This window comes from Schistocerca americana, unplaced genomic scaffold, assembly GCF_021461395.2.
Source record: "Schistocerca americana isolate TAMUIC-IGC-003095 unplaced genomic scaffold, iqSchAmer2.1 HiC_scaffold_178, whole genome shotgun sequence".
Taxonomy (NCBI): domain Eukaryota; kingdom Metazoa; phylum Arthropoda; class Insecta; order Orthoptera; family Acrididae; genus Schistocerca; species Schistocerca americana.
Window position 1 is genome coordinate 184,955 of NW_025725875.1, and position 27,569 is coordinate 212,523.

A 27,569-nucleotide genomic window follows, 5' to 3' on the forward strand; every position below is an offset into this window, starting at 1 on the left:
ACTAGTGCAATTTGTTGTTGCATCGTGTGCCAGCAGTCTTCGAGAGTGTGTTACGAGCTTAGCGGGATAAGTTTGTAGACAGCATGTAGGCGACGTTTTATTAGTAACGGCCCCATACAGCGATTGCACAACAGTAAAGGACATGAGTCAATGTATAGTTGTGCATTGTGGGAGGTTTTGCAGCCTCGTCTGAGCCCGGATAGCTCAGTTGGTAGAGCATTAGGCTTTTAACCTAAGGGTCCAGGGTTCAAGTCCCCGTCGAGGCGGAAATTTTAACACTTTGGTAGCGATTCGTCTGGTAGCGGTGGAAACGCTACGGAAAATAATGCAGTTACGCCGTTTACTGACACCACAGTGCTTTAAACGGTAGCAGTTGCATGTGTCGGGAGAACACCGCGCTAACGGCAGTCGTGGCCGAGTGGTTAAGGCGTCTGACTCGAAATCAGATTCCCTCTGGGAGCGTAGGTTCGAATCCTACCGGCTGCGTGCGATTTTGCGTACAGAGGAGCAAACATTTTCGCACACATGTGACATGCGTGGGCGAATGCGGGTGCAAACCAGTGACGCCATTCTCAACAAGACGAAAATTTCCGTTTTAAGAATACTGAGTTTTCGCGACGACCGCTGCTTACTGTGGCTATCGGTTCACCTCACACTGACACTGACGCTGGGACTGCAGAAAGCCGTCGCTGAGATCGTGAGTTCACAGATGTGCTCGAAAGTGATGGACAGAGCGAACATTTCATTTTCTTTTTAAGAATCGCAATTTCCATCACTCGAGTGCGGCCAAAGCAGTGGTGCAGCGTTTCTTTTCTTAAGATCTCGCAGCTGCTTGGAGGTATGTCGATCGTTTTAAGACGACAGAAAACTAGCGTCAGCGGTGCGTCAGTGGGAAGTCGGTGAAGTCGCCATTGGAGCCATAAGCCAGTAATTACGACATACGAATCACTCGCGCACCGCGCAGCTGTACGATAATGCTCGTGCGTGGGCCCGCATAGCTGAGTCGGTAGAGCGCTAGGTTTTCAACCAAAGGGTCCTGGGTTCAAGTCCCTGTCTGGGCGAAAATTAATACACTTTCGTAACGGCTAATGGAAACCCTACAGAAAAGAGTGAGGCCACGCCGTTTTCTGCCATCAGATTGCTTCTAAAGATGGCGGTTTCAGTTGTCGGGAGTCGCTTCCGCCACTGGCAGTCGTGGCCGAGTGGTTAAGGCGTCTGACTTGAAATCAGATTCCCTCTGGGAGCGTAGGTTCGAGTCCTGCCGACTGCGAAAATTTTCTCGCTCTCAAAAGGCGGACGTTCAGCTGCATCCTAGCAGTTGCGTCACTACTAAACACGTGGGTCACCAGCAATGTGCAGTGCTATTTGATCCAGGGCGCAGCGTTACAGTCGCGCCCAGAAGCCGCAGCTCATCTCCGCGTCTCACAGCCGTCCACCTGGTGTTAGTACAAGTGTCGCCTCACTGGGCAGTGCAGATGTGTCCATTTTAGCTTGCAGACGATGACGTGTAGCAATTTATGAGCTAACGCAAGTCGTATGTTTTACCGTGTGTATCTGCTAGATACTGCCTCTCATACGGTGGAGAGACTCACTCCTTCTTGTGTCTCGTTCTCCGCACACGAGTTGCCCCTGGCATCGATATAGCACGGGTTTTCTAGCGTCAGCGAAGTCAATATTACACGAATCGAGTCGACATGTTTGCTTGTTACGATGACGGAAGAAGAAGAAATGTGTGTGGAACTTCACTGCATCGGCTGCTCGCCTTTCAGCGCCCCTGTGTCTTATCTGACGAAGGTGACTGTGAAATTGGCAACGAGGCAGAGGTTAACGAACACATGCAAATGGCAACCTTCAACGTCAGCCGAAATAGACTGAAGATCTAAAGGTCCCTGGTTCGATCCCGGGTTTCGGCAGGTATTCGTTTTGATGCGACGCCAATGGAATTACTCTGCGTTTGTGATAATGCAACTACCGCTGACAACAAAAATGACTCTCTCCTGTAGCTGTTCTGGTTGTCTAGTGCATGCCATAAGAGGAACTCACTAGACAACTAACTCCCCTAGAAGCAAAAGAATTAAAAATATCCTACCGACTGCATTCCTTTTTCTGTGTCAGGTGGTGAAGAACGTCTTCAACGGAACCGTGAAATGAGCGAAAGCGTGGGAAACATTGCATTCGAAATGCTTGTGAATTTTCCAATTGCCCAGTGAGTGTCGACAAAACACGTAAATTCTCTGCTCCGACGTATGAGGCGTAACAACTAGTGCAATTTGTTGTTGCATCGTGTGCCAGCAGTCTTCGAGAGTGTGTTACGAGCTTAGCGGGATAAGTTTGTAGACAGCATGTAGGCGACGTTTTATTAGTAACGGCCCCATACAGCGATTGCACAACAGTAAAGGACATGAGTCAATGTATAGTTGTGCATTGTGGGAGGTTTTGCAGCCTCGTCCGAGCCCGGATAGCTCAGTTGGTAGAGCATTAGGCTTTTAACCTAAGGGTCCAGGGTTCAAGTCCCCGTCGAGGCGGAAATTTTAACACTTTGGTAGCGATTCGTCTGGTAGCGGTGGAAACGCTACGGAAAATAATGCAGTTACGCCGTTTACTGACACCACAGTGCTTTAAACGGTAGCAGTTGCATGTGTCGGGAGAACACCGCGCTAACGGCAGTCGTGGCCGAGTGGTTAAGGCGTCTGACTCGAAATCAGATTCCCTCTGGGAGCGTAGGTTCGAATCCTACCGGCTGCGTGCGATTTTGCGTACAGAGGAGCAAACATTTTCGCACACATGTGACATGCGTGGGCGAATGCGGGTGCAAACCAGTGACGCCATTCTCAACAAGACGAAAATTTCCGTTTTAAGAATACTGAGTTTTCGCGACGACCGCTGCTTACTGTGGCTATCGGTTCACCTCACACTGACACTGACGCTGGGACTGCAGAAAGCCGTCGCTGAGATCGTGAGTTCACAGATGTGCTCGAAAGTGATGGACAGAGCGAACATTTCATTTTCTTTTTAAGAATCGCAATTTCCATCACTCGAGTGCGGCCAAAGCAGTGGTGCAGCGTTTCTTTTCTTAAGATCTCGCAGCTGCTTGGAGGTATGTCGATCGTTTTAAGACGACAGAAAACTAGCGTCAGCGGTGCGTCAGTGGGAAGTCGGTGAAGTCGCCATTGGAGCCATAAGCCAGTAATTACGACATACGAATCACTCGCGCACCGCGCAGCTGTACGATAATGCTCGTGCGTGGGCCCGCATAGCTGAGTCGGTAGAGCGCTAGGTTTTCAACCAAAGGGTCCTGGGTTCAAGTCCCTGTCTGGGCGAAAATTAATACACTTTCGTAACGGCTAATGGAAACCCTACAGAAAAGAGTGAGGCCACGCCGTTTTCTGCCATCAGATTGCTTCTAAAGATGGCGGTTTCAGTTGTCGGGAGTCGCTTCCGCCACTGGCAGTCGTGGCCGAGTGGTTAAGGCGTCTGACTTGAAATCAGATTCCCTCTGGGAGCGTAGGTTCGAGTCCTGCCGACTGCGAAAATTTTCTCGCTCTCAAAAGGCGGACGTTCAGCTGCATCCTAGCAGTTGCGTCACTACTAAACACGTGGGTCACCAGCAATGTGCAGTGCTATTTGATCCAGGGCGCAGCGTTACAGTCGCGCCCAGAAGCCGCAGCTCATCTCCGCGTCTCACAGCCGTCCACCTGGTGTTAGTACAAGTGTCGCCTCACTGGGCAGTGCAGATGTGTCCATTTTAGCTTGCAGACGATGACGTGTAGCAATTTATGAGCTAACGCAAGTCGTATGTTTTACCGTGTGTATCTGCTAGATACTGCCTCTCATACGGTGGAGAGACTCACTCCTTCTTGTGTCTCGTTCTCCGCACACGAGTTGCCCCTGGCATCGATATAGCACGGGTTTTCTAGCGTCAGCGAAGTCAATATTACACGAATCGAGTCGACATGTTTGCTTGTTACGATGACGGAAGAAGAAGAAATGTGTGTGGAACTTCACTGCATCGGCTGCTCGCCTTTCAGCGCCCCTGTGTCTTATCTGACGAAGGTGACTGTGAAATTGGCAACGAGGCAGAGGTTAACGAACACATGCAAATGGCAACCTTCAACGTCACCCGAAATAGACTGAAGATCTAAAGGTCCCTGGTTCGATCCCGGGTTTCGGCAGGTATTCGTTTTGATGCGACGCCAATGGAATTACTCTGCGTTTGTGATAATGCAACTACCGCTGACAACAAAAATGACTCTCTCCTGTAGCTGTTCTGGTTGTCTAGTGCATGCCATAAGAGGAACTCACTAGACAACTAACTCCCCTAGAAGCAAAAGAATTAAAAATATCCTACCGACTGCATTCCTTTTTCTGTGTCAGGTGGTGAAGAACGTCTTCAACGGAACCGTGAAATGAGCGAAAGCGTGGGAAACATTGCATTCGAAATGCTTGTGAATTTTCCAATTGCCCAGTGAGTGTCGACAAAACACGTAAATTCTCTGCTCCGACGTATGAGGCGTAACAACTAGTGCAATTTGTTGTTGCATCGTGTGCCAGCAGTCTTCGAGAGTGTGTTACGAGCTTAGCGGGATAAGTTTGTAGACAGCATGTAGGCGACGTTTTATTAGTAACGGCCCCATACAGCGATTGCACAACAGTAAAGGACATGAGTCAATGTATAGTTGTGCATTGTGGGAGGTTTTGCAGCCTCGTCCGAGCCCGGATAGCTCAGTTGGTAGAGCATTAGGCTTTTAACCTAAGGGTCCAGGGTTCAAGTCCCCGTCGAGGCGGAAATTTTAACACTTTGGTAGCGATTCGTCTGGTAGCGGTGGAAACGCTACGGAAAATAATGCAGTTACGCCGTTTACTGACACCACAGTGCTTTAAACGGTAGCAGTTGCATGTGTCGGGAGAACACCGCGCTAACGGCAGTCGTGGCCGAGTGGTTAAGGCGTCTGACTCGAAATCAGATTCCCTCTGGGAGCGTAGGTTCGAATCCTACCGGCTGCGTGCGATTTTGCGTACAGAGGAGCAAACATTTTCGCACACATGTGACATGCGTGGGCGAATGCGGGTGCAAACCAGTGACGCCATTCTCAACAAGACGAAAATTTCCGTTTTAAGAATACTGAGTTTTCGCGACGACCGCTGCTTACTGTGGCTATCGGTTCACCTCACACTGACACTGACGCTGGGACTGCAGAAAGCCGTCGCTGAGATCGTGAGTTCACAGATGTGCTCGAAAGTGATGGACAGAGCGAACATTTCATTTTCTTTTTAAGAATCTCAATTTCCATCACTCGAGTGCGGCCAAAGCAGTGGTGCAGCGTTTCTTTTCTTAAGATCTCGCAGCTGCTTGGAGGTATGTCGATCGTTTTAAGACGACAGAAAACTAGCGTCAGCGGTGCGTCAGTGGGAAGTCGGTGAAGTCGCCATTGGAGCCATAAGCCAGTAATTACGACATACGAATCACTCGCGCACCGCGCAGCTGTACGATAATGCTCGTGCGTGGGCCCGCATAGCTGAGTCGGTAGAGCGCTAGGTTTTCAACCAAAGGGTCCTGGGTTCAAGTCCCTGTCTGGGCGAAAATTAATACACTTTCGTAACGGCTAATGGAAACCCTACAGAAAAGAGTGAGGCCACGCCGTTTTCTGCCATCAGATTGCTTCTAAAGATGGCGGTTTCAGTTGTCGGGAGTCGCTTCCGCCACTGGCAGTCGTGGCCGAGTGGTTAAGGCGTCTGACTTGAAATCAGATTCCCTCTGGGAGCGTAGGTTCGAGTCCTGCCGACTGCGAAAATTTTCTCGCTCTCAAAAGGCGGACGTTCAGCTGCATCCTAGCAGTTGCGTCACTACTAAACACGTGGGTCACCAGCAATGTGCAGTGCTATTTGATCCAGGGCGCAGCGTTACAGTCGCGCCCAGAAGCCGCAGCTCATCTCCGCGTCTCACAGCCGTCCACCTGGTGTTAGTACAAGTGTCGCCTCACTGGGCAGTGCAGATGTGTCCATTTTAGCTTGCAGACGATGACGTGTAGCAATTTATGAGCTAACGCAAGTCGTATGTTTTACCGTGTGTATCTGCTAGATACTGCCTCTCATACGGTGGAGAGACTCACTCCTTCTTGTGTCTCGTTCTCCGCACACGAGTTGCCCCTGGCATCGATATAGCACGGGTTTTCTAGCGTCAGCGAAGTCAATATTACACGAATCGAGTCGACATGTTTGCTTGTTACGATGACGGAAGAAGAAGAAATGTGTGTGGAACTTCACTGCATCGGCTGCTCGCCTTTCAGCGCCCCTGTGTCTTATCAGACGAAGGTGACTGTGAAATTGGCAACGAGGCAGAGGTTAACGAACACATGCAAATGGCAACCTTCAACGTCAGCCGAAATAGACTGAAGATCTAAAGGTCCCTGGTTCGATCCCGGGTTTCGGCAGGTATTCGTTTTGATGCGACGCCAATGGAATTACTCTGCGTTTGTGATAATGCAACTACCGCTGACAACAAAAATGACTCTCTCCTGTAGCTGTTCTGGTTGTCTAGTGCATGCCATAAGAGGAACTCACTAGACAACTAACTCCCCTAGAAGCAAAAGAATTAAAAATATCCTACCGACTGCATTCCTTTTTCTGTGTCAGGTGGTGAAGAACGTCTTCAACGGAACCGTGAAATGAGCGAAAGCGTGGGAAACATTGCATTCGAAATGCTTGTGAATTTTCCAATTGCCCAGTGAGTGTCGACAAAACACGTAAATTCTCTGCTCCGACGTATGAGGCGTAACAACTAGTGCAATTTGTTGTTGCATCGTGTGCCAGCAGTCTTCGAGAGTGTGTTACGAGCTTAGCGGGATAAGTTTGTAGACAGCATGTAGGCGACGTTTTATTAGTAACGGCCCCATACAGCGATTGCACAACAGTAAAGGACATGAGTCAATGTATAGTTGTGCATTGTGGGAGGTTTTGCAGCCTCGTCCGAGCCCGGATAGCTCAGTTGGTAGAGCATTAGGCTTTTAACCTAAGGGTCCAGGGTTCAAGTCCCCGTCGAGGCGGAAATTTTAACACTTTGGTAGCGATTCGTCTGGTAGCGGTGGAAACGCTACGGAAAATAATGCAGTTACGCCGTTTACTGACACCACAGTGCTTTAAACGGTAGCAGTTGCATGTGTCGGGAGAACACCGCGCTAACGGCAGTCGTGGCCGAGTGGTTAAGGCGTCTGACTCGAAATCAGATTCCCTCTGGGAGCGTAGGTTCGAATCCTACCGGCTGCGTGCGATTTTGCGTACAGAGGAGCAAACATTTTCGCACACATGTGACATGCGTGGGCGAATGCGGGTGCAAACCAGTGACGCCATTCTCAACAAGACGAAAATTTCCGTTTTAAGAATACTGAGTTTTCGCGACGACCGCTGCTTACTGTGGCTATCGGTTCACCTCACACTGACACTGACGCTGGGACTGCAGAAAGCCGTCGCTGAGATCGTGAGTTCACAGATGTGCTCGAAAGTGATGGACAGAGCGAACATTTCATTTTCTTTTTAAGAATCGCAATTTCCATCACTCGAGTGCGGCCAAAGCAGTGGTGCAGCGTTTCTTTTCTTAAGATCTCGCAGCTGCTTGGAGGTATGTCGATCGTTTTAAGACGACAGAAAACTAGCGTCAGCGGTGCGTCAGTGGGAAGTCGGTGAAGTCGCCATTGGAGCCATAAGCCAGTAATTACGACATACGAATCACTCGCGCACCGCGCAGCTGTACGATAATGCTCGTGCATGGGCCCGCATAGCTGAGTCGGTAGAGCGCTAGGTTTTCAACCAAAGGGTCCTGGGTTCAAGTCCCTGTCTGGGCGAAAATTAATACACTTTCGTAACGGCTAATGGAAACCCTACAGAAAAGAGTGAGGCCACGCCGTTTTCTGCCATCAGATTGCTTCTAAAGATGGCGGTTTCAGTTGTCGGGAGTCGCTTCCGCCACTGGCAGTCGTGGCCGAGTGGTTAAGGCGTCTGACTTGAAATCAGATTCCCTCTGGGAGCGTAGGTTCGAGTCCTGCCGACTGCGAAAATTTTCTCGCTCTCAAAAGGCGGACGTTCAGCTGCATCCTAGCAGTTGCGTCACTACTAAACACGTGGGTCACCAGCAATGTGCAGTGCTATTTGATCCAGGGCGCAGCGTTACAGTCGCGCCCAGAAGCCGCAGCTCATCTCCGCGTCTCACAGCCGTCCACCTGGTGTTAGTACAAGTGTCGCCTCACTGGGCAGTGCAGATGTGTCCATTTTAGCTTGCAGACGATGACGTGTAGCAATTTATGAGCTAACGCAAGTCGTATGTTTTACCGTGTGTATCTGCTAGATACTGCCTCTCATACGGTGGAGAGACTCACTCCTTCTTGTGTCTCGTTCTCCGCACACGAGTTGCCCCTGGCATCGATATAGCACGGGTTTTCTAGCGTCAGCGAAGTCAATATTACACGAATCGAGTCGACATGTTTGCTTGTTACGATGACGGAAGAAGAAGAAATGTGTGTGGAACTTCACTGCATCGGCTGCTCGCCTTTCAGCGCCCCTGTGTCTTATCAGACGAAGGTGACTGTGAAATTGGCAACGAGGCAGAGGTTAACGAACACATGCAAATGGCAACCTTCAACGTCAGCCGAAATAGACTGAAGATCTAAAGGTCCCTGGTTCGATCCCGGGTTTCGGCAGGTATTCGTTTTGATGCGACGCCAATGGAATTACTCTGCGTTTGTGATAATGCAACTACCGCTGACAACAAAAATGACTCTCTCCTGTAGCTGTTCTGGTTGTCTAGTGCATGCCATAAGAGGAACTCACTAGACAACTAACTCCCCTAGAAGCAAAAGAATTAAAAATATCCTACCGACTGCATTCCTTTTTCTGTGTCAGGTGGTGAAGAACGTCTTCAACGGAACCGTGAAATGAGCGAAAGCGTGGGAAACATTGCATTCGAAATGCTTGTGAATTTTCCAATTGCCCAGTGAGTGTCGACAAAACACGTAAATTCTCTGCTCCGACGTATGAGGCGTAACAACTAGTGCAATTTGTTGTTGCATCGTGTGCCAGCAGTCTTCGAGAGTGTGTTACGAGCTTAGCGGGATAAGTTTGTAGACAGCATGTAGGCGACGTTTTATTAGTAACGGCCCCATACAGCGATTGCACAACAGTAAAGGACATGAGTCAATGTATAGTTGTGCATTGTGGGAGGTTTTGCAGCCTCGTCCGAGCCCGGATAGCTCAGTTGGTAGAGCATTAGGCTTTTAACCTAAGGGTCCAGGGTTCAAGTCCCCGTCGAGGCGGAAATTTTAACACTTTGGTAGCGATTCGTCTGGTAGCGGTGGAAACGCTACGGAAAATAATGCAGTTACGCCGTTTACTGACACCACAGTGCTTTAAACGGTAGCAGTTGCATGTGTCGGGAGAACACCGCGCTAACGGCAGTCGTGGCCGAGTGGTTAAGGCGTCTGACTCGAAATCAGATTCCCTCTGGGAGCGTAGGTTCGAATCCTACCGGCTGCGTGCGATTTTGCGTACAGAGGAGCAAACATTTTCGCACACATGTGACATGCGTGGGCGAATGCGGGTGCAAACCAGTGACGCCATTCTCAACAAGACGAAAATTTCCGTTTTAAGAATACTGAGTTTTCGCGACGACCGCTGCTTACTGTGGCTATCGGTTCACCTCACACTGACACTGACGCTGGGACTGCAGAAAGCCGTCGCTGAGATCGTGAGTTCACAGATGTGCTCGAAAGTGATGGACAGAGCGAACATTTCATTTTCTTTTTAAGAATCGCAATTTCCATCACTCGAGTGCGGCCAAAGCAGTGGTGCAGCGTTTCTTTTCTTAAGATCTCGCAGCTGCTTGGAGGTATGTCGATCGTTTTAAGACGACAGAAAACTAGCGTCAGCGGTGCGTCAGTGGGAAGTCGGTGAAGTCGCCATTGGAGCCATAAGCCAGTAATTACGACATACGAATCACTCGCGCACCGCGCAGCTGTACGATAATGCTCGTGCGTGGGCCCGCATAGCTGAGTCGGTAGAGCGCTAGGTTTTCAACCAAAGGGTCCTGGGTTCAAGTCCCTGTCTGGGCGAAAATTAATACACTTTCGTAACGGCTAATGGAAACCCTACAGAAAAGAGTGAGGCCACGCCGTTTTCTGCCATCAGATTGCTTCTAAAGATGGCGGTTTCAGTTGTCGGGAGTCGCTTCCGCCACCGGCAGTCGTGGCCGAGTGGTGTGTGGCTCTAGCTGCCGTCGCGTACGGACGTACTTGCCGCCGCTCCGTGTAAACAGCGCTTACGCTAGTACTTATCGTTTCGTGTGTACTGCTTTCTGTTCTGTGTTTAAATTGAGATCTGTTCTACACCAGTTTTGTGTACTGGTTACGTCTTCGGATATTCGTCGCTCTAGGGATTTTCGGTTTTGACCGTAATCCGACCGGTGCTGCACGACATGGCTTCCTCAATCAGGAAGAACACCCTGGTTTTTTCGTTTGAAAAGGAAACTCGCCGGGTTCAACCGTCTGCTCTCGAGGTTCACGAATGGCTCACAGAGGTAATTGGCATTAACCCGGATTCTGTTCATACTACCCAGCTTGATTCCGACAACTACTGTGTGTTTGTTAAGTTCTTTAATCCGTTAATGGTTGATAAAATTCGCGGTAAGTTTGGCAACCAAGTCGAGTTTATCCATAGGGACGGCACTAGTAGTATGGTTTCTATCAAAAGGGCTGATACTACATATCGGACTGTTCGAGTTCTTAATTTACCAATTGAACTAGAAAACGAAAAAATTAAGGTTGCTCTGTCTCAATATGGGGATGTAAAAGAAATCATTAATGAACGCTGGTCGCCGCATTATAAACTCCAGTGCTTTAATGGAATAAGGTCGGTTGAAATGGAAGTTAAGACTAATATCCCGTCACATATCTCCGTTGAAGGTCACAAGGCTCATATTGTTTATACTGGACAAATCCCTACATGTCACGTCTGTAATGAGTCAGGTCATTTTCGGCAGGATTGTCCCCGCCGTGTGTTTGTCTTAAAAACGAACCTCATGCAGCGACGTAAATTGACACTCAGTGACGTTATGGCAAACGGTACACCTGTCCAACCTGTAGATGATGTTGCTAAGGAAAGTTCATCTGACTTTCCTTGCAGTGTCACTGATTTTCCACCTATCGTAGCCCCGACGAATCTCGAATCTGTTCCCCCTGACAGGGATGTACAGAATAAAAAACGGCCACTGGAGCGAAGCGATGATCATTCAGGAGATGAATTATCTCGCACCTCTCCCACAATCAGAAAACCACGTCCTTCAGCCGACGGAGATTTAGTAGAAGCCGATTGTATGCAGATCGATCCTGCAGTACCACCTGCCACCAACAAATCGGATGTGGAAACGGAGGATCCTACCGACCAGCAGCAACTGTCAACAACTTTGAGTGTCACCGGCGATGTACAACAGCCGCCTCAACGCGACCAACATGAGGAAGTGGCGGGTAAACATCGGCTCCACAACAAACCACGACAACAAGCCACAGGTGGAAACAAACAGGAGAAAGTTGTTGCCAAACAACAGGTCACGACTGTCGGTCGGACGGAAACAGCAACACAGAAGGCCGATGACTCGACAACGATATCGGCATCTCAACCGACGGTACGGCGCAAACTCAAACCACAGCCTAATCTTTCGGCTTCTCGCAATCCATCGCAATCACAACAGTCGCAACAGGGGCAATCAGATTTGAAACAGAAGAATATCGGGTACGAAGTAGTACGTGACGAACCTGACGGCCGTCAAACCACAAGTGCCGGCGAGATCCACCCCCACAGTAGTAACGATTAATGGATACTTGTTTACGGCATAGTGACGTTGCGTTAGGACGGAAGGCCTCTATAAGTTGTTTTTCTCTTTTGTTCCGTATGGTTTTTTCAATGTTTTCTGTGATGTTGTTCGTCTGACACGCTGACAGTCCTCAAAGTCTAAGTTCAACCTAATGTAGACATGTCTCAAGCCTATAAACTGTTAACCATAAATATTAACAAACTGCAATCCGACCTTAAAGTAGCAATGCTGCGGCAATTCGTTTACGAATCTGAAGCAGACATCATTCTGCTACAGGAGGTGGCAGTCAAAAGTTTTGATATTCCTGGTTTCCAATCCATTGAAAACGTAGCTCACGAACTTCATACAGGCACGGCCGTGCTAGTCCGTAATGGTATCCCCGTCACAGAGGTCGAAAAACTTGAATCTGGTCGCGGTATTAGCTGCAAAATCTTTGATGTCACTGTTGTAAATGTGTACGCACCCTCCGGCAGCAGTTACAAGTCAGCGAGAAGTGCCTATTTTAAAGATGAAGTCATTTATTTGCTTCGAAAGGACCCCGTTAACATTGTTCTAGGTGGTGATTTTAACTGCGTGGTACATCAGAAGGATCAGAGGCCACAGTTTAATTACTGTCATGACCTTCGCGAACTCGTCACCAAGGTTCGGTTGAAAGATACGTGGGAAATTCTCCACCCCACCCTGGTTAAATTTACTTTTTTTACCCCTACTTCAAGTAGTCGACTTGACCGGATCTATATATCGTCTCATATCAGCAACCGAGTTCTTGATACTGAAGTTATTCCAGCTCCGTTTTCTGACCATTGTGCCTATGCTGTCACCTTAAATCTCGACAAGCAACCAACAAAAAGGTTCAAAGGGCAGTGGATGCTTAACACTTCTCATCTTCAAGACCTGGAGCTCGAAGATGCCATTTGTGCAACATGGAATTTTTGTCTCCGCTCCATTAACAAGCACAGAACTAAACTAGAGTGGTGGACACACACAGCTAAAAGAAAACTGCGACAATGCCTGATCTCTTACTGCTATCAGAAAGCGACGGATAACAAGAAGACAACAGAATTTTATTATGCCCTTTTAAGAGAATTATATGACAAATCTCATGACTCCAATGTTTACGCTGCACAAATCCAACGAGTCAAAGCGAAGCTGTTAAGCATTAAGCACAGGCAATTAGATGGCCTAAAAATTAAAGCTAAGACCAAATCGGTTAGTGATAGCGAAATGACTTCCTTATACCATCTCATCAAACACCGTTCCAATCGTGTGCGGACCTTCGTTGACGAACTAGTTACCCCAACCGGTGATCATCTTGTGCACCAAAAGGACATTGTTCAGGGTTTTTATCATTATTATAGAGAATTATACTCAGAAGATCCACTTGATGTAAATCTGACGTCTGATTTCCTTCAGCCTTTGGGCAGTAACTTAACTGCAGAAGACAACAATGAATTTCTTGCCGATTTCGCAATTTCAGATGTCTTAGACTTAATTGTCGGTTCCCCTGCAAACAAATCCCCTGGTCCAGATGGTCTCCCCAAAGAATTCTATCACAAATTTTGGCATGTCGTTGGACCCACCCTCACAGAAATTATTAACGAAGTCTTTCGAGGCCACAGAATACCGGACGAGTTGAAAGAAGGTAGAACAGTGCTCATACCGAAACAAAGAGGCCACAGGCAAATTGATAACTTCCGGCCTATCATGCTGTTAAATTTTGATTATAAGACTATTGCCAGAGCGATAAACAGTAGATTAATCTTGATAGCCCGGCATGTCATTAAGAATCATCAGTCTTGCATCCCTGGCAGAAGCGTAATGACCACAATCGCTGACATCAGGGACGTAATTTCGATCACGGCGGCGACCAACATCAACTGTGCCCTACTGTTTGTCGACCTTTCTAAGGCTTTTGATCGTGTGAGTCACCGTTACATCCTCCAGATCATGGAAAGGATTGGATTAGATAACACAGTAGTAACCTTACTCCGCAATGTCATCACAGGCATTACCACCCGATTGTGTGTTAACGGCCAGTCGACAATACCGATTACACTTATGAGAGGGGTCCCACAGGGAAGTCCTCTCTCGATGTTGCTCTTTGCCTTTTCTCTGGAACCTCTCCTCAGGAAACTGGAGTCCACATTACCAGGTCTCTCTATATCAAGAGCTTGTTTTGCAGTGCGTGCCTATGCCGATGACGTCACAGCAGTTATTCGTTGTGTAAACGACGTAAAGACGATTAAAACGGAAATCGACAAATACAGTAAGGTGTCTGGAGCTAAACTCAATGAAGGAAAATGCAAACTGGTTAACTTGAGAGGTCTTGAACATGTATCCATACCCTGGGCCCAAAAAGTGGACAATCCTAAGTCACTAGGTATTATCGTCGACAAATGTCCTCTTAAAATGGCGGCGAAAAACTGGAAAGCTGTTACGAACAGCATGCATGGTCTCATTGTTGAAAACAACTGGCGCTCTGCGAACTTGATAGAAAGGATCAAGATAGTCAATATATGTATTTTCTCCAAAGCATACTACTTGGCACAAGTATTTCCCATACCTAAAGTTCAGGCCAGAAAAATGTTGCAAATAGCTAGCAGATTCGTGTGGAAAGGGAACATTTTTAAACTCGACAGTGCCACGCTAACAAAATCACGACCCGACGGCGGGCTAGGGCTCACTGACATCCATAAAAAAGCCAATGCCCTTTTTCTGAAACGCACTTCGCGCCTAGTATACAGTCACGACCCAAACATAACTGCAAGTCTGTTCCACGTCCTTCGCCCTGGAAACATACACCCGCCCGTCGACATCAGCAACATAAACTACCAGCTGAAACATGTACGAGAATATTTCATTGAAACAAGTTATGTAGGCGAAAGCATCTTACAAAACTCGCATTTGACAACGAATGAAGTCATGCAGAAATGGTCTAAGATGCGTCAATGTAATACAATTGAGGCAAAAAATCCATCTTGTAACTGGAAGACCCTATGGAGGAACATTAGTCTTAAGATTCATACATGGGATGTTGCATCAACTTGGTACCAGGTGGTGAATGATACCATCGCCACTAATGTCAAATTACACAGAATAGGCTTACATCCCTCTGATAAATGTGTTAAGTGTGGTTTAATCGACACTTTGCTTCATCGTTTCACCTGCTGCGGACACTTAAACAACTGGCGATGGGTGAGGGAAAAACTCGCACTATTATCGAGAAGCTCGCCAGCGAGTATCTCGACCACTATCATCACGAACCCAGATACGGACTACTATCCTATGGCTAAGAATACTACAATGATGTGGATATTGGCAAATTATGTGCATTATACGATCACCAGACGGGACGGCGACAACCTAGTTGAATTTTTGGCATACATGCATACTGCTTATTGGAGAATAAAACAAACGGGCAACTTGACAAAAATCTTTGGCAATATGTTGGACATTGTTTTTGAAAAACAAGGGATCGGTTAGTCTGTTGCTGCTGCAGCAGCCCCTCTCATCTGCCTCTACCGAGCAGACAATTGTGACGAGTTCCAGTCTCAGCGTCCGTCATGTTCAAATTGATCTCAGATACACAGTGACAACGATATTAAAAAAAAAAAAAAAAGTGGTGGAGTGTCTGCTATAAAAAAAAAAAAAAAAAAAAAAAAAAAGTGGTTAAAAAAAAAAAACAAGTGGTTAAGGCGTCTAAAAAAAAAAAAGTGGTTAAGGCAAAAAAAAAAAAAAAGTGGTTAAGGCGAAAAAAAAAAAAAGTGGTTAAGGAAAAAAAAACAAAAAAAAAGTGGTTAAGGCGTCTAAAAAAAAAAAAAAAAAAAGTGGTTAAGGCGTCTGACTTGAAATCAGATTCCCTCTGGGAGCGTAGGTTCGAGTCCTGCCGACTGCGAAAATTTTCTCGCTCTCAAAAGGCGGACGTTCAGCTGCATCCTAGCAGTTGCGTCACTACTAAACACGTGGGTCACCAGCAATGTGCAGTGCTATTTGATCCAGGGCGCAGCGTTACAGTCGCGCCCAGAAGCCGCAGCTCATCTCCGCGTCTCACAGCCGTCCACCTGGTGTTAGTACAAGTGTCGCCTCACTGGGCAGTGCAGATGTGTCCATTTTAGCTTGCAGACGATGACGTGTAGCAATTTATGAGCTAACGCAAGTCGTATGTTTTACCGTGTGTATCTGCTAGATACTGCCTCTCATACGGTGGAGAGACTCACTCCTTCTTGTGTCTCGTTCTCCGCACACGAGTTGCCCCTGGCATCGATATAGCACGGGTTTTCTAGCGTCAGCGAAGTCAATATTACACGAATCGAGTCGACATGTTTGCTTGTTACGATGACGGAAGAAGAAGAAATGTGTGTGGAACTTCACTGCATCGGCTGCTCGCCTTTCAGCGCCCCTGTGTCTTATCAGACGAAGGTGACTGTGAAATTGGCAACGAGGCAGAGGTTAACGAACACATGCAAATGGCAACCTTCAACGTCAGCCGAAATAGACTGAAGATCTAAAGGTCCCTGGTTCGATCCCGGGTTTCGGCAGGTATTCGTTTTGATGCGACGCCAATGGAATTACTCTGCGTTTGTGATAATGCAACTACCGCTGACAACAAAAATGACTCTCTCCTGTAGCTGTTCTGGTTGTCTAGTGCATGCCATAAGAGGAACTCACTAGACAACTAACTCCCCTAGAAGCAAAAGAATTAAAAATATCCTACCGACTGCATTCCTTTTTCTGTGTCAGGTGGTGAAGAACGTCTTCAACGGAACCGTGAAATGAGCGAAAGCGTGGGAAACATTGCATTCGAAATGCTTGTGAATTTTCCAATTGCCCAGTGAGTGTCGACAAAACACGTAAATTCTCTGCTCCGACGTATGAGGCGTAACAACTAGTGCAATTTGTTGTTGCATCGTGTGCCAGCAGTCTTCGAGAGTGTGTTACGAGCTTAGCGTGATAAGTTTGTAGACAGCATGTAGGCGACGTTTTATTAGTAACGGCCCCATACAGCGATTGCACAACAGTAAAGGACATGAGTCAATGTATAGTTGTGCATTGTGGGAGGTTTTGCAGCCTCGTCTGAGCCCGGATAGCTCAGTTGGTAGAGCATTAGGCTTTTAACCTAAGGGTCCAGGGTTCAAGTCCCCGTCGAGGCGGAAATTTTAACACTTTGGTAGCGATTCGTCTGGTAGCGGTGGAAACGCTACGGAAAATAATGCAGTTACGCCGTTTACTGACACCACAGTGCTTTAAACGGTAGCAGTTGCATGTGTCGGGAGAACACCACGCTAACGGCAGTCGTGGCCGAGTGGTTAAGGCGTCTGACTCGAAATCAGATTCCCTCTGGGAGCGTAGGTTCGAATCCTACCGGCTGCGTGCGATTTTGCGTACAGAGGAGCAAACATTTTCGCACACATGTGACATGCGTGGGCGAATGCGGGTGCAAACCAGTGACGCCATTCTCAACAAGACGAAAATTTCCGTTTTAAGAATACTGAGTTTTCGCGACGACCGCTGCTTACTGTGGCTATCGGTTCACCTCACACTGACACTGACGCTGGGACTGCAGAAAGCCGTCGCTGAGATCGTGAGTTCACAGATGTGCTCGAAAGTGATGGACAGAGCGAACATTTCATTTTCTTTTTAAGAATCGCAATTTCCATCACTCGAGTGCGGCCAAAGCAGTGGTGCAGCGTTTCTTTTCTTAAGATCTCGCAGCTGCTTGGAGGTATGTCGATCGTTTTAAGACGACAGAAAACTAGCGTCAGCGGTGCGTCAGTGGGAAGTCGGTGAAGTCGCCATTGGAGCCATAAGCCAGTAATTACGACATACGAATCACTCGCGCACCGCGCAGCTGTACGATAATGCTCGTGCGTGGGCCCGCATAGCTGAGTCGGTAGAGCGCTAGGTTTTCAACCAAAGGGTCCTGGGTTCAAGTCCCTGTCTGGGCGAAAATTAATACACTTTCGTAACGGCTAATGGAAACCCTACAGAAAAGAGTGAGGCCACGCCGTTTTCTGCCATCAGATTGCTTCTAAAGATGGCGGTTTCAGTTGTCGGGAGTCGCTTCCGCCACCGGCAGTCGTGGCCGAGTGGTTAAGGCGTCTGACTTGAAATCAGATTCCCTCTGGGAGCGTAGGTTCGAGTCCTGCCGACTGCGAAAATTTTCTCGCTCTCAAAAGGCGGACGTTCAGCTGCATCCTAGCAGTTGCGTCACTACTAAACACGTGGGTCACCAGCAATGTGCAGTGCTATTTGATCCAGGGCGCAGCGTTACAGTCGCGCCCAGAAGCCGCAGCTCATCTCCGCGTCTCACAGCCGTCCACCTGGTGTTAGTACAAGTGTCGCCTCACTGGGCAGTGCAGATGTGTCCATTTTAGCTTGCAGACGATGACGTGTAGCAATTTATGAGCTAACGCAAGTCGTATGTTTTACCGTGTGTATCTGCTAGATACTGCCTCTCATACGGTGGAGAGACTCACTCCTTCTTGTGTCTCGTTCTCCGCACACGAGTTGCCCCTGGCATCGATATAGCACGGGTTTTCTAGCGTCAGCGAAGTCAATATTACACGAATCGAGTCGACATGTTTGCTTGTTACGATGACGGAAGAAGAAGAAATGTGTGTGGAACTTCACTGCATCGGCTGCTCGCCTTTCAGCGCCCCTGTGTCTTATCAGACGAAGGTGACTGTGAAATTGGCAACGAGGCAGAGGTTAACGAACACATGCAAATGGCAACCTTCAACGTCAGCCGAAATAGACTGAAGATCTAAAGGTCCCTGGTTCGATCCCGGGTTTCGGCAGGTATTCGTTTTGATGCGACGCCAATGGAATTACTCTGCGTTTGTGATAATGCAACTACCGCTGACAACAAAAATGACTCTCTCCTGTAGCTGTTCTGGTTGTCTAGTGCATGCCATAAGAGGAACTCACTAGACAACTAACTCCCCTAGAAGCAAAAGAATTAAAAATATCCTACCGACTGCATTCCTTTTTCTGTGTCAGGTGGTGAAGAACGTCTTCAACGGAACCGTGAAATGAGCGAAAGCGTGGGAAACATTGCATTCGAAATGCTTGTGAATTTTCCAATTGCCCAGTGAGTGTCGACAAAACACGTAAATTCTCTGCTCCGACGTATGAGGCGTAACAACTAGTGCAATTTGTTGTTGCATCGTGTGCCAGCAGTCTTCGAGAGTGTGTTACGAGCTTAGCGGGATAAGTTTGTAGACAGCATGTAGGCGACGTTTTATTAGTAACGGCCCCATACAGCGATTGCACAACAGTAAAGGACATGAGTCAATGTATAGTTGTGCATTGTGGGAGGTTTTGCAGCCTCGTCCGAGCCCGGATAGCTCAGTTGGTAGAGCATTAGGCTTTTAACCTAAGGGTCCAGGGTTCAAGTCCCCGTCGAGGCGGAAATTTTAACACTTTGGTAGCGATTCGTCTGGTAGCGGTGGAAACGCTACGGAAAATAATGCAGTTACGCCGTTTACTGACACCACAGTGCTTTAAACGGTAGCAGTTGCATGTGTCGGGAGAACACCGCGCTAACGGCAGTCGTGGCCGAGTGGTTAAGGCGTCTGACTCGAAATCAGATTCCCTCTGGGAGCGTAGGTTCGAATCCTACCGGCTGCGTGCGATTTTGCGTACAGAGGAGCAAACATTTTCGCACACATGTGACATGCGTGGGCGAATGCGGGTGCAAACCAGTGACGCCATTCTCAACAAGACGAAAATTTCCGTTTTAAGAATACTGAGTTTTCGCGACGACCGCTGCTTACTGTGGCTATCGGTTCACCTCACACTGACACTGACGCTGGGACTGCAGAAAGCCGTCGCTGAGATCGTGAGTTCACAGATGTGCTCGAAAGTGATGGACAGAGCGAACATTTCATTTTCTTTTTAAGAATCGCAATTTCCATCACTCGAGTGCGGCCAAAGCAGTGGTGCAGCGTTTCTTTTCTTAAGATCTCGCAGCTGCTTGGAGGTATGTCGATCGTTTTAAGACGACAGAAAACTAGCGTCAGCGGTGCGTCAGTGGGAAGTCGGTGAAGTCGCCATTGGAGCCATAAGCCAGTAATTACGACATACGAATCACTCGCGCACCGCGCAGCTGTACGATAATGCTCGTGCGTGGGCCCGCATAGCTGAGTCGGTAGAGCGCTAGGTTTTCAACCAAAGGGTCCTGGGTTCAAGTCCCTGTCTGGGCGAAAATTAATACACTTTCGTAACGGCTAATGGAAACCCTACAGAAAAGAGTGAGGCCACGCCGTTTTCTGCCATCAGATTGCTTCTAAAGATGGCGGTTTCAGTTGTCGGGAGTCGCTTCCGCCACCGGCAGTCGTGGCCGAGTGGTTAAGGCGTCTGACTTGAAATCAGATTCCCTCTGGGAGCGTAGGTTCGAGTCCTGCCGACTGCGAAAGTTTTCTCGCTCTCAAAAGGCGGACGTTCAGCTGCATCCTAGCAGTTGCGTCACTACTAAACACGTGGGTCACCAGCAATGTGCAGTGCTATTTGATCCAGGGCGCAGCGTTACAGTCGCGCCCAGAAGCCGCAGCTCATCTCCGCGTCTCACAGCCGTCCACCTGGTGTTAGTACAAGTGTCGCCTCACTGGGCAGTGCAGATGTGTCCATTTTAGCTTGCAGACGATGACGTGTAGCAATTTATGAGCTAACGCAAGTCGTATGTTTTACCGTGTGTATCTGCTAGATACTGCCTCTCATACGGTGGAGAGACTCACTCCTTCTTGTGTCTCGTTCTCCGCACACGAGTTGCCCCTGGCATCGATATAGCACGGGTTTTCTAGCGTCAGCGAAGTCAATATTACACGAATCGAGTCGACATGTTTGCTTGTTACGATGACGGAAGAAGAAGAAATGTGTGTGGAACTTCACTGCATCGGCTGCTCGCCTTTCAGCGCCCCTGTGTCTTATCAGACGAAGGTGACTGTGAAATTGGCAACGAGGCAGAGGTTAACGAACACATGCAAATGGCAACCTTCAACGTCAGCCGAAATAGACTGAAGATCTAAAGGTCCCTGGTTCGATCCCGGGTTTCGGCAGGTATTCGTTTTGATGCGACGCCAATGGAATTACTCTGCGTTTGTGATAATGCAACTACCGCTGACAACAAAAATGACTCTCTCCTGTAGCTGTTCTGGTTGTCTAGTGCATGCCATAAGAGGAACTCACTAGACAACTAACTCCCCTAGAAGCAAAAGAATTAAAAATATCCTACCGACTGCATTCCTTTTTCTGTGTCAGGTGGTGAAGAACGTCTTCAACGGAACCGTGAAATGAGCGAAAGCGTGGGAAACATTGCATTCGAAATGCTTGTGAATTTTCCAATTGCCCAGTGAGTGTCGACAAAACACGTAAATTCTCTGCTCCGACGTATGAGGCGTAACAACTAGTGCAATTTGTTGTTGCATCGTGTGCCAGCAGTCTTCGAGAGTGTGTTACGAGCTTAGCGGGATAAGTTTGTAGACAGCATGTAGGCGACGTTTTATTAGTAACGGCCCCATACAGCGATTGCACAACAGTAAAGGACATGAGTCAATGTATAGTTGTGCATTGTGGGAGGTTTTGCAGCCTCGTCCGAGCCCGGATAGCTCAGTTGGTAGAGCATTAGGCTTTTAACCTAAGGGTCCAGGGTTCAAGTCCCCGTCGAGGCGGAAATTTTAACACTTTGGTAGCGATTCGTCTGGTAGCGGTGGAAACGCTACGGAAAATAATGCAGTTACGCCGTTTACTGACACCACAGTGCTTTAAACGGTAGCAGTTGCATGTGTCGGGAGAACACCGCGCTAACGGCAGTCGTGGCCGAGTGGTTAAGGCGTCTGACTCGAAATCAGATTCCCTCTGGGAGCGTAGGTTCGAATCCTACCGGCTGCGTGCGATTTTGCGTACAGAGGAGCAAACATTTTCGCACACATGTGACATGCGTGGGCGAATGCGGGTGCAAACCAGTGACGCCATTCTCAACAAGACGAAAATTTCCGTTTTAAGAATACTGAGTTTTCGCGACGACCGCTGCTTACTGTGGCTATCGGTTCACCTCACACTGACACTGACGCTGGGACTGCAGAAAGCCGTCGCTGAGATCGTGAGTTCACAGATGTGCTCGAAAGTGATGGACAGAGCGAACATTTCATTTTCTTTTTAAGAATCGCAATTTCCATCACTCGAGTGCGGCCAAAGCAGTGGTGCAGCGTTTCTTTTCTTAAGATCTCGCAGCTGCTTGGAGGTATGTCGATCGTTTTAAGACGACAGAAAACTAGCGTCAGCGGTGCGTCAGTGGGAAGTCGGTGAAGTCGCCATTGGAGCCATAAGCCAGTAATTACGACATACGAATCACTCGCGCACCGCGCAGCTGTACGATAATGCTCGTGCGTGGGCCCGCATAGCTGAGTCGGTAGAGCGCTAGGTTTTCAACCAAAGGGTCCTGGGTTCAAGTCCCTGTCTGGGCGAAAATTAATACACTTTCGTAACGGCTAATGGAAACCCTACAGAAAAGAGTGAGGCCACGCCGTTTTCTGCCATCAGATTGCTTCTAAAGATGGCGGTTTCAGTTGTCGGGAGTCGCTTCCGCCACCGGCAGTCGTGGCCGAGTGGTTAAGGCGTCTGACTTGAAATCAGATTCCCTCTGGGAGCGTAGGTTCGAGTCCTGCCGACTGCGAAAGTTTTCTCGCTCTCAAAAGGCGGACGTTCAGCTGCATCCTAGCAGTTGCGTCACTACTAAACACGTGGGTCACCAGCAATGTGCAGTGCTATTTGATCCAGGGCGCAGCGTTACAGTCGCGCCCAGAAGCCGCAGCTCATCTCCGCGTCTCACAGCCGTCCACCTGGTGTTAGTACAAGTGTCGCCTCACTGGGCAGTGCAGATGTGTCCATTTTAGCTTGCAGACGATGACGTGTAGCAATTTATGAGCTAACGCAAGTCGTATGTTTTACCGTGTGTATCTGCTAGATACTGCCTCTCATACGGTGGAGAGACTCACTCCTTCTTGTGTCTCGTTCTCCGCACACGAGTTGCCCCTGGCATCGATATAGCACGGGTTTTCTAGCGTCAGCGAAGTCAATATTACACGAATCGAGTCGACATGTTTGCTTGTTACGATGACGGAAGAAGAAGAAATGTGTGTGGAACTTCACTGCATCGGCTGCTCGCCTTTCAGCGCCCCTGTGTCTTATCAGACGAAGGTGACTGTGAAATTGGCAACGAGGCAGAGGTTAACGAACACATGCAAATGGCAACCTTCAACGTCAGCCGAAATAGACTGAAGATCTAAAGGTCCCTGGTTCGATCCCGGGTTTCGGCAGGTATTCGTTTTGATGCGACGCCAATGGAATTACTCTGCGTTTGTGATAATGCAACTACCGCTGACAACAAAAATGACTCTCTCCTGTAGCTGTTCTGGTTGTCTAGTGCATGCCATAAGAGGAACTCACTAGACAACTAACTCCCCTAGAAGCAAAAGAATTAAAAATATCCTACCGACTGCATTCCTTTTTCTGTGTCAGGTGGTGAAGAACGTCTTCAACGGAACCGTGAAATGAGCGAAAGCGTGGGAAACATTGCATTCGAAATGCTTGTGAATTTTCCAATTGCCCAGTGAGTGTCGACAAAACACGTAAATTCTCTGCTCCGACGTATGAGGCGTAACAACTAGTGCAATTTGTTGTTGCATCGTGTGCCAGCAGTCTTCGAGAGTGTGTTACGAGCTTAGCGGGATAAGTTTGTAGACAGCATGTAGGCGACGTTTTATTAGTAACGGCCCCATACAGCGATTGCACAACAGTAAAGGACATGAGTCAATGTATAGTTGTGCATTGTGGGAGGTTTTGCAGCCTCGTCCGAGCCCGGATAGCTCAGTTGGTAGAGCATTAGGCTTTTAACCTAAGGGTCCAGGGTTCAAGTCCCCGTCGAGGCGGAAATTTTAACACTTTGGTAGCGATTCGTCTGGTAGCGGTGGAAACGCTACGGAAAATAATGCAGTTACGCCGTTTACTGACACCACAGTGCTTTAAACGGTAGCAGTTGCATGTGTCGGGAGAACACCGCGCTAACGGCAGTCGTGGCCGAGTGGTTAAGGCGTCTGACTCGAAATCAGATTCCCTCTGGGAGCGTAGGTTCGAATCCTACCGGCTGCGTGCGATTTTGCGTACAGAGGAGCAAACATTTTCGCACACATGTGACATGCGTGGGCGAATGCGGGTGCAAACCAGTGACGCCATTCTCAACAAGACGAAAATTTCCGTTTTAAGAATACTGAGTTTTCGCGACGACCGCTGCTTACTGTGGCTATCGGTTCACCTCACACTGACACTGACGCTGGGACTGCAGAAAGCCGTCGCTGAGATCGTGAGTTCACAGATGTGCTCGAAAGTGATGGACAGAGCGAACATTTCATTTTCTTTTTAAGAATCGCAATTTCCATCACTCGAGTGCGGCCAAAGCAGTGGTGCAGCGTTTCTTTTCTTAAGATCTCGCAGCTGCTTGGAGGTATGTCGATCGTTTTAAGACGACAGAAAACTAGCGTCAGCGGTGCGTCAGTGGGAAGTCGGTGAAGTCGCCATTGGAGCCATAAGCCAGTAATTACGACATACGAATCACTCGCGCACCGCGCAGCTGTACGATAATGCTCGTGCGTGGGACCGCATAGCTGAGTCGGTAGAGCGCTAGGTTTTCAACCAAAGGGTCCTGGGTTCAAGTCCCTGTCTGGGCGAAAATTAATACACTTTCGTAACGGCTAATGGAAACCCTACAGAAAAGAGTGAGGCCACGCCGTTTTCTGCCATCAGATTGCGTCTAAAGATGGCGGTTTCAGTTGTCGGGAGTCGCTTCCGCCACCGGCAGTCGTGGCCGAGTGGTTAAGGCGTCTGACTTGAAATCAGATTCCCTCTGGGAGCGTAGGTTCGAGTCCTGCCGACTGCGAAAATTTTCTCGCTCTCAAAAGGCGGACGTTCAGCTGCATCCTAGCAGTTGCGTCACTACTAAACACGTGGGTCACCAGCAATGTGCAGTGCTATTTGATCCAGGGCGCAGCGTTACAGTCGCGCCCAGAAGCCGCAGCTCATCTCCGCGTCTCACAGCCGTCCACCTGGTGTTAGTACAAGTGTCGCCTCACTGGGCAGTGCAGATGTGTCCATTTTAGCTTGCAGACGATGACGTGTAGCAATTTATGAGCTAACGCAAGTCGTATGTTTTACCGTGTGTATCTGCTAGATACTGCCTCTCATACGGTGGAGAGACTCACTCCTTCTTGTGTCTCGTTCTCCGCACACGAGTTGCCCCTGGCATCGATATAGCACGGGTTTTCTAGCGTCAGCGAAGTCAATATTACACGAATCGAGTCGACATGTTTGCTTGTTACGATGACGGAAGAAGAAGAAATGTGTGTGGAACTTCACTGCATCGGCTGCTCGCCTTTCAGCGCCCCTGTGTCTTATCAGACGAAGGTGACTGTGAAATTGGCAACGAGGCAGAGGTTAACGAACACATGCAAATGGCAACCTTCAACGTCAGCCGAAATAGACTGAAGATCTAAAGGTCCCTGGTTCGATCCCGGGTTTCGGCAGGTATTCGTTTTGATGCGACGCCAATGGAATTACTCTGCGTTTGTGATAATGCAACTACCGCTGACAACAAAAATGACTCTCTCCTGTAGCTGTTCTGGTTGTCTAGTGCATGCCATAAGAGGAACTCACTAGACAACTAACTCCCCTAGAAGCAAAAGAATTAAAAATATCCTACCGACTGCATTCCTTTTTCTGTGTCAGGTGGTGAAGAACGTCTTCAACGGAACCGTGAAATGAGCGAAAGCGTGGGAAACATTGCATTCGAAATGCTTGTGAATTTTCCAATTGCCCAGTGAGTGTCGACAAAACACGTAAATTCTCTGCTCCGACGTATGAGGCGTAACAACTAGTGCAATTTGTTGTTGCATCGTGTGCCAGCAGTCTTCGAGAGTGTGTTACGAGCTTAGCGGGATAAGTTTGTAGACAGCATGTAGGCGACGTTTTATTAGTAACGGCCCCATACAGCGATTGCACAACAGTAAAGGACATGAGTCAATGTATAGTTGTGCATTGTGGGAGGTTTTGCAGCCTCGTCCGAGCCCGGATAGCTCAGTTGGTAGAGCATTAGGCTTTTAACCTAAGGGTCCAGGGTTCAAGTCCCCGTCGAGGCGGAAATTTTAACACTTTGGTAGCGATTCGTCTGGTAGCGGTGGAAACGCTACGGAAAATAATGCAGTTACGCCGTTTACTGACACCACAGTGCTTTAAACGGTAGCAGTTGCATGTGTCGGGAGAACACCGCGCTAACGGCAGTCGTGGCCGAGTGGTTAAGGCGTCTGACTCGAAATCAGATTCCCTCTGGGAGCGTAGGTTCGAATCCTACCGGCTGCGTGCGATTTTGCGTACAGAGGAGCAAACATTTTCGCACACATGTGACATGCGTGGGCGAATGCGGGTGCAAACCAGTGACGCCATTCTCAACAAGACGAAAATTTCCGTTTTAAGAATACTGAGTTTTCGCGACGACCGCTGCTTACTGTGGCTATCGGTTCACCTCACACTGACACTGACGCTGGGACTGCAGAAAGCCGTCGCTGAGATCGTGAGTTCACAGATGTGCTCGAAAGTGATGGACAGAGCGAACATTTCATTTTCTTTTTAAGAATCGCAATTTCCATCACTCGAGTGCGGCCAAAGCAGTGGTGCAGCGTTTCTTTTCTTAAGATCTCGCAGCTGCTTGGAGGTATGTCGATCGTTTTAAGACGACAGAAAACTAGCGTCAGCGGTGCGTCAGTGGGAAGTCGGTGAAGTCGCCATTGGAGCCATAAGCCAGTAATTACGACATACGAATCACTCGCGCACCGCGCAGCTGTACGATAATGCTCGTGCGTGGGCCCGCATAGCTGAGTCGGTAGAGCGCTAGGTTTTCAACCAAAGGGTCCTGGGTTCAAGTCCCTGTCTGGGCGAAAATTAATACACTTTCGTAACGGCTAATGGAAACCCTACAGAAAAGAGTGAGGCCACGCCGTTTTCTGCCATCAGATTGCTTCTAAAGATGGCGGTTTCAGTTGTCGGGAGTCGCTTCCGCCACCGGCAGTCGTGGCCGAGTGGTTAAGGCGTCTGACTTGAAATCAGATTCCCTCTGGGAGCGTAGGTTCGAGTCCTGCCGACTGCGAAAATTTTCTCGCTCTCAAAAGGCGGACGTTCAGCTGCATCCTAGCAGTTGCGTCACTACTAAACACGTGGGTCACCAGCAATGTGCAGTGCTATTTGATCCAGGGCGCAGCGTTACAGTCGCGCCCAGAAGCCGCAGCTCATCTCCGCGTCTCACAGCCGTCCACCTGGTGTTAGTACAAGTGTCGCCTCACTGGGCAGTGCAGATGTGTCCATTTTAGCTTGCAGACGATGACGTGTAGCAATTTATGAGCTAACGCAAGTCGTATGTTTTACCGTGTGTATCTGCTAGATACTGCCTCTCATACGGTGGAGAGACTCACTCCTTCTTGTGTCTCGTTCTCCGCACACGAGTTGCCCCTGGCATCGATATAGCACGGGTTTTCTAGCGTCAGCGAAGTCAATATTACACGAATCGAGTCGACATGTTTGCTTGTTACGATGACGGAAGAAGAAGAAATGTGTGTGGAACTTCACTGCATCGGCTGCTCGCCTTTCAGCGCCCCTGTGTCTTATCAGACGAAGG

General features: G+C 48.5%; 29 non-coding genes across 29 annotated transcripts; all 29 read left to right on the forward strand.

Annotated features, from left to right (window-relative positions):
- The first annotated feature begins 193 nt into the window (after positions 1 to 193).
- On the forward strand, positions 194 to 266 carry Trnak-uuu. Its single transcript has one exon. It is a non-coding gene; the product is annotated as a tRNA-Lys (tRNA).
- Positions 267 to 404: 138 nt separating this feature from the next.
- Positions 405 to 486, forward strand: Trnas-cga. Its single transcript has one exon. It is a non-coding gene; the product is annotated as a tRNA-Ser (tRNA).
- A 702-nt stretch (positions 487 to 1,188) lies between these two features.
- On the forward strand, positions 1,189 to 1,270 carry Trnas-uga. The gene has a single exon. It is a non-coding gene; the product is annotated as a tRNA-Ser (tRNA).
- Positions 1,271 to 2,452: 1,182 nt separating this feature from the next.
- On the forward strand, positions 2,453 to 2,525 carry Trnak-uuu. Its single transcript has one exon. It is a non-coding gene; the product is annotated as a tRNA-Lys (tRNA).
- Positions 2,526 to 2,663: 138 nt separating this feature from the next.
- Trnas-cga lies at positions 2,664 to 2,745 on the forward strand. Its single transcript has one exon. It is a non-coding gene; the product is annotated as a tRNA-Ser (tRNA).
- A 702-nt stretch (positions 2,746 to 3,447) lies between these two features.
- Trnas-uga lies at positions 3,448 to 3,529 on the forward strand. The gene has a single exon. It is a non-coding gene; the product is annotated as a tRNA-Ser (tRNA).
- Positions 3,530 to 4,711: 1,182 nt separating this feature from the next.
- Trnak-uuu lies at positions 4,712 to 4,784 on the forward strand. Its single transcript has one exon. It is a non-coding gene; the product is annotated as a tRNA-Lys (tRNA).
- A 138-nt stretch (positions 4,785 to 4,922) lies between these two features.
- Positions 4,923 to 5,004, forward strand: Trnas-cga. Its single transcript has one exon. It is a non-coding gene; the product is annotated as a tRNA-Ser (tRNA).
- Positions 5,005 to 5,706: 702 nt separating this feature from the next.
- Trnas-uga lies at positions 5,707 to 5,788 on the forward strand. The gene has a single exon. It is a non-coding gene; the product is annotated as a tRNA-Ser (tRNA).
- A 1,182-nt stretch (positions 5,789 to 6,970) lies between these two features.
- Trnak-uuu lies at positions 6,971 to 7,043 on the forward strand. The gene has a single exon. It is a non-coding gene; the product is annotated as a tRNA-Lys (tRNA).
- Positions 7,044 to 7,181: 138 nt separating this feature from the next.
- Trnas-cga lies at positions 7,182 to 7,263 on the forward strand. Its single transcript has one exon. It is a non-coding gene; the product is annotated as a tRNA-Ser (tRNA).
- A 702-nt stretch (positions 7,264 to 7,965) lies between these two features.
- Trnas-uga lies at positions 7,966 to 8,047 on the forward strand. The gene has a single exon. It is a non-coding gene; the product is annotated as a tRNA-Ser (tRNA).
- Positions 8,048 to 9,229: 1,182 nt separating this feature from the next.
- On the forward strand, positions 9,230 to 9,302 carry Trnak-uuu. The gene has a single exon. It is a non-coding gene; the product is annotated as a tRNA-Lys (tRNA).
- Positions 9,303 to 9,440: 138 nt separating this feature from the next.
- Trnas-cga lies at positions 9,441 to 9,522 on the forward strand. Its single transcript has one exon. It is a non-coding gene; the product is annotated as a tRNA-Ser (tRNA).
- Positions 9,523 to 16,931: 7,409 nt separating this feature from the next.
- Positions 16,932 to 17,004, forward strand: Trnak-uuu. The gene has a single exon. It is a non-coding gene; the product is annotated as a tRNA-Lys (tRNA).
- Positions 17,005 to 17,142: 138 nt separating this feature from the next.
- Trnas-cga lies at positions 17,143 to 17,224 on the forward strand. Its single transcript has one exon. It is a non-coding gene; the product is annotated as a tRNA-Ser (tRNA).
- A 702-nt stretch (positions 17,225 to 17,926) lies between these two features.
- Positions 17,927 to 18,008, forward strand: Trnas-uga. Its single transcript has one exon. It is a non-coding gene; the product is annotated as a tRNA-Ser (tRNA).
- A 1,182-nt stretch (positions 18,009 to 19,190) lies between these two features.
- On the forward strand, positions 19,191 to 19,263 carry Trnak-uuu. Its single transcript has one exon. It is a non-coding gene; the product is annotated as a tRNA-Lys (tRNA).
- A 138-nt stretch (positions 19,264 to 19,401) lies between these two features.
- Trnas-cga lies at positions 19,402 to 19,483 on the forward strand. Its single transcript has one exon. It is a non-coding gene; the product is annotated as a tRNA-Ser (tRNA).
- Positions 19,484 to 20,185: 702 nt separating this feature from the next.
- On the forward strand, positions 20,186 to 20,267 carry Trnas-uga. The gene has a single exon. It is a non-coding gene; the product is annotated as a tRNA-Ser (tRNA).
- A 1,182-nt stretch (positions 20,268 to 21,449) lies between these two features.
- Trnak-uuu lies at positions 21,450 to 21,522 on the forward strand. Its single transcript has one exon. It is a non-coding gene; the product is annotated as a tRNA-Lys (tRNA).
- A 138-nt stretch (positions 21,523 to 21,660) lies between these two features.
- On the forward strand, positions 21,661 to 21,742 carry Trnas-cga. The gene has a single exon. It is a non-coding gene; the product is annotated as a tRNA-Ser (tRNA).
- Positions 21,743 to 22,444: 702 nt separating this feature from the next.
- On the forward strand, positions 22,445 to 22,526 carry Trnas-uga. Its single transcript has one exon. It is a non-coding gene; the product is annotated as a tRNA-Ser (tRNA).
- Positions 22,527 to 23,708: 1,182 nt separating this feature from the next.
- Trnak-uuu lies at positions 23,709 to 23,781 on the forward strand. The gene has a single exon. It is a non-coding gene; the product is annotated as a tRNA-Lys (tRNA).
- A 138-nt stretch (positions 23,782 to 23,919) lies between these two features.
- Positions 23,920 to 24,001, forward strand: Trnas-cga. Its single transcript has one exon. It is a non-coding gene; the product is annotated as a tRNA-Ser (tRNA).
- Positions 24,002 to 24,703: 702 nt separating this feature from the next.
- Trnas-uga lies at positions 24,704 to 24,785 on the forward strand. Its single transcript has one exon. It is a non-coding gene; the product is annotated as a tRNA-Ser (tRNA).
- A 1,182-nt stretch (positions 24,786 to 25,967) lies between these two features.
- Trnak-uuu lies at positions 25,968 to 26,040 on the forward strand. Its single transcript has one exon. It is a non-coding gene; the product is annotated as a tRNA-Lys (tRNA).
- A 138-nt stretch (positions 26,041 to 26,178) lies between these two features.
- Positions 26,179 to 26,260, forward strand: Trnas-cga. The gene has a single exon. It is a non-coding gene; the product is annotated as a tRNA-Ser (tRNA).
- A 702-nt stretch (positions 26,261 to 26,962) lies between these two features.
- Positions 26,963 to 27,044, forward strand: Trnas-uga. The gene has a single exon. It is a non-coding gene; the product is annotated as a tRNA-Ser (tRNA).
- The last annotated feature ends 525 nt before the right edge of the window (positions 27,045 to 27,569 follow it).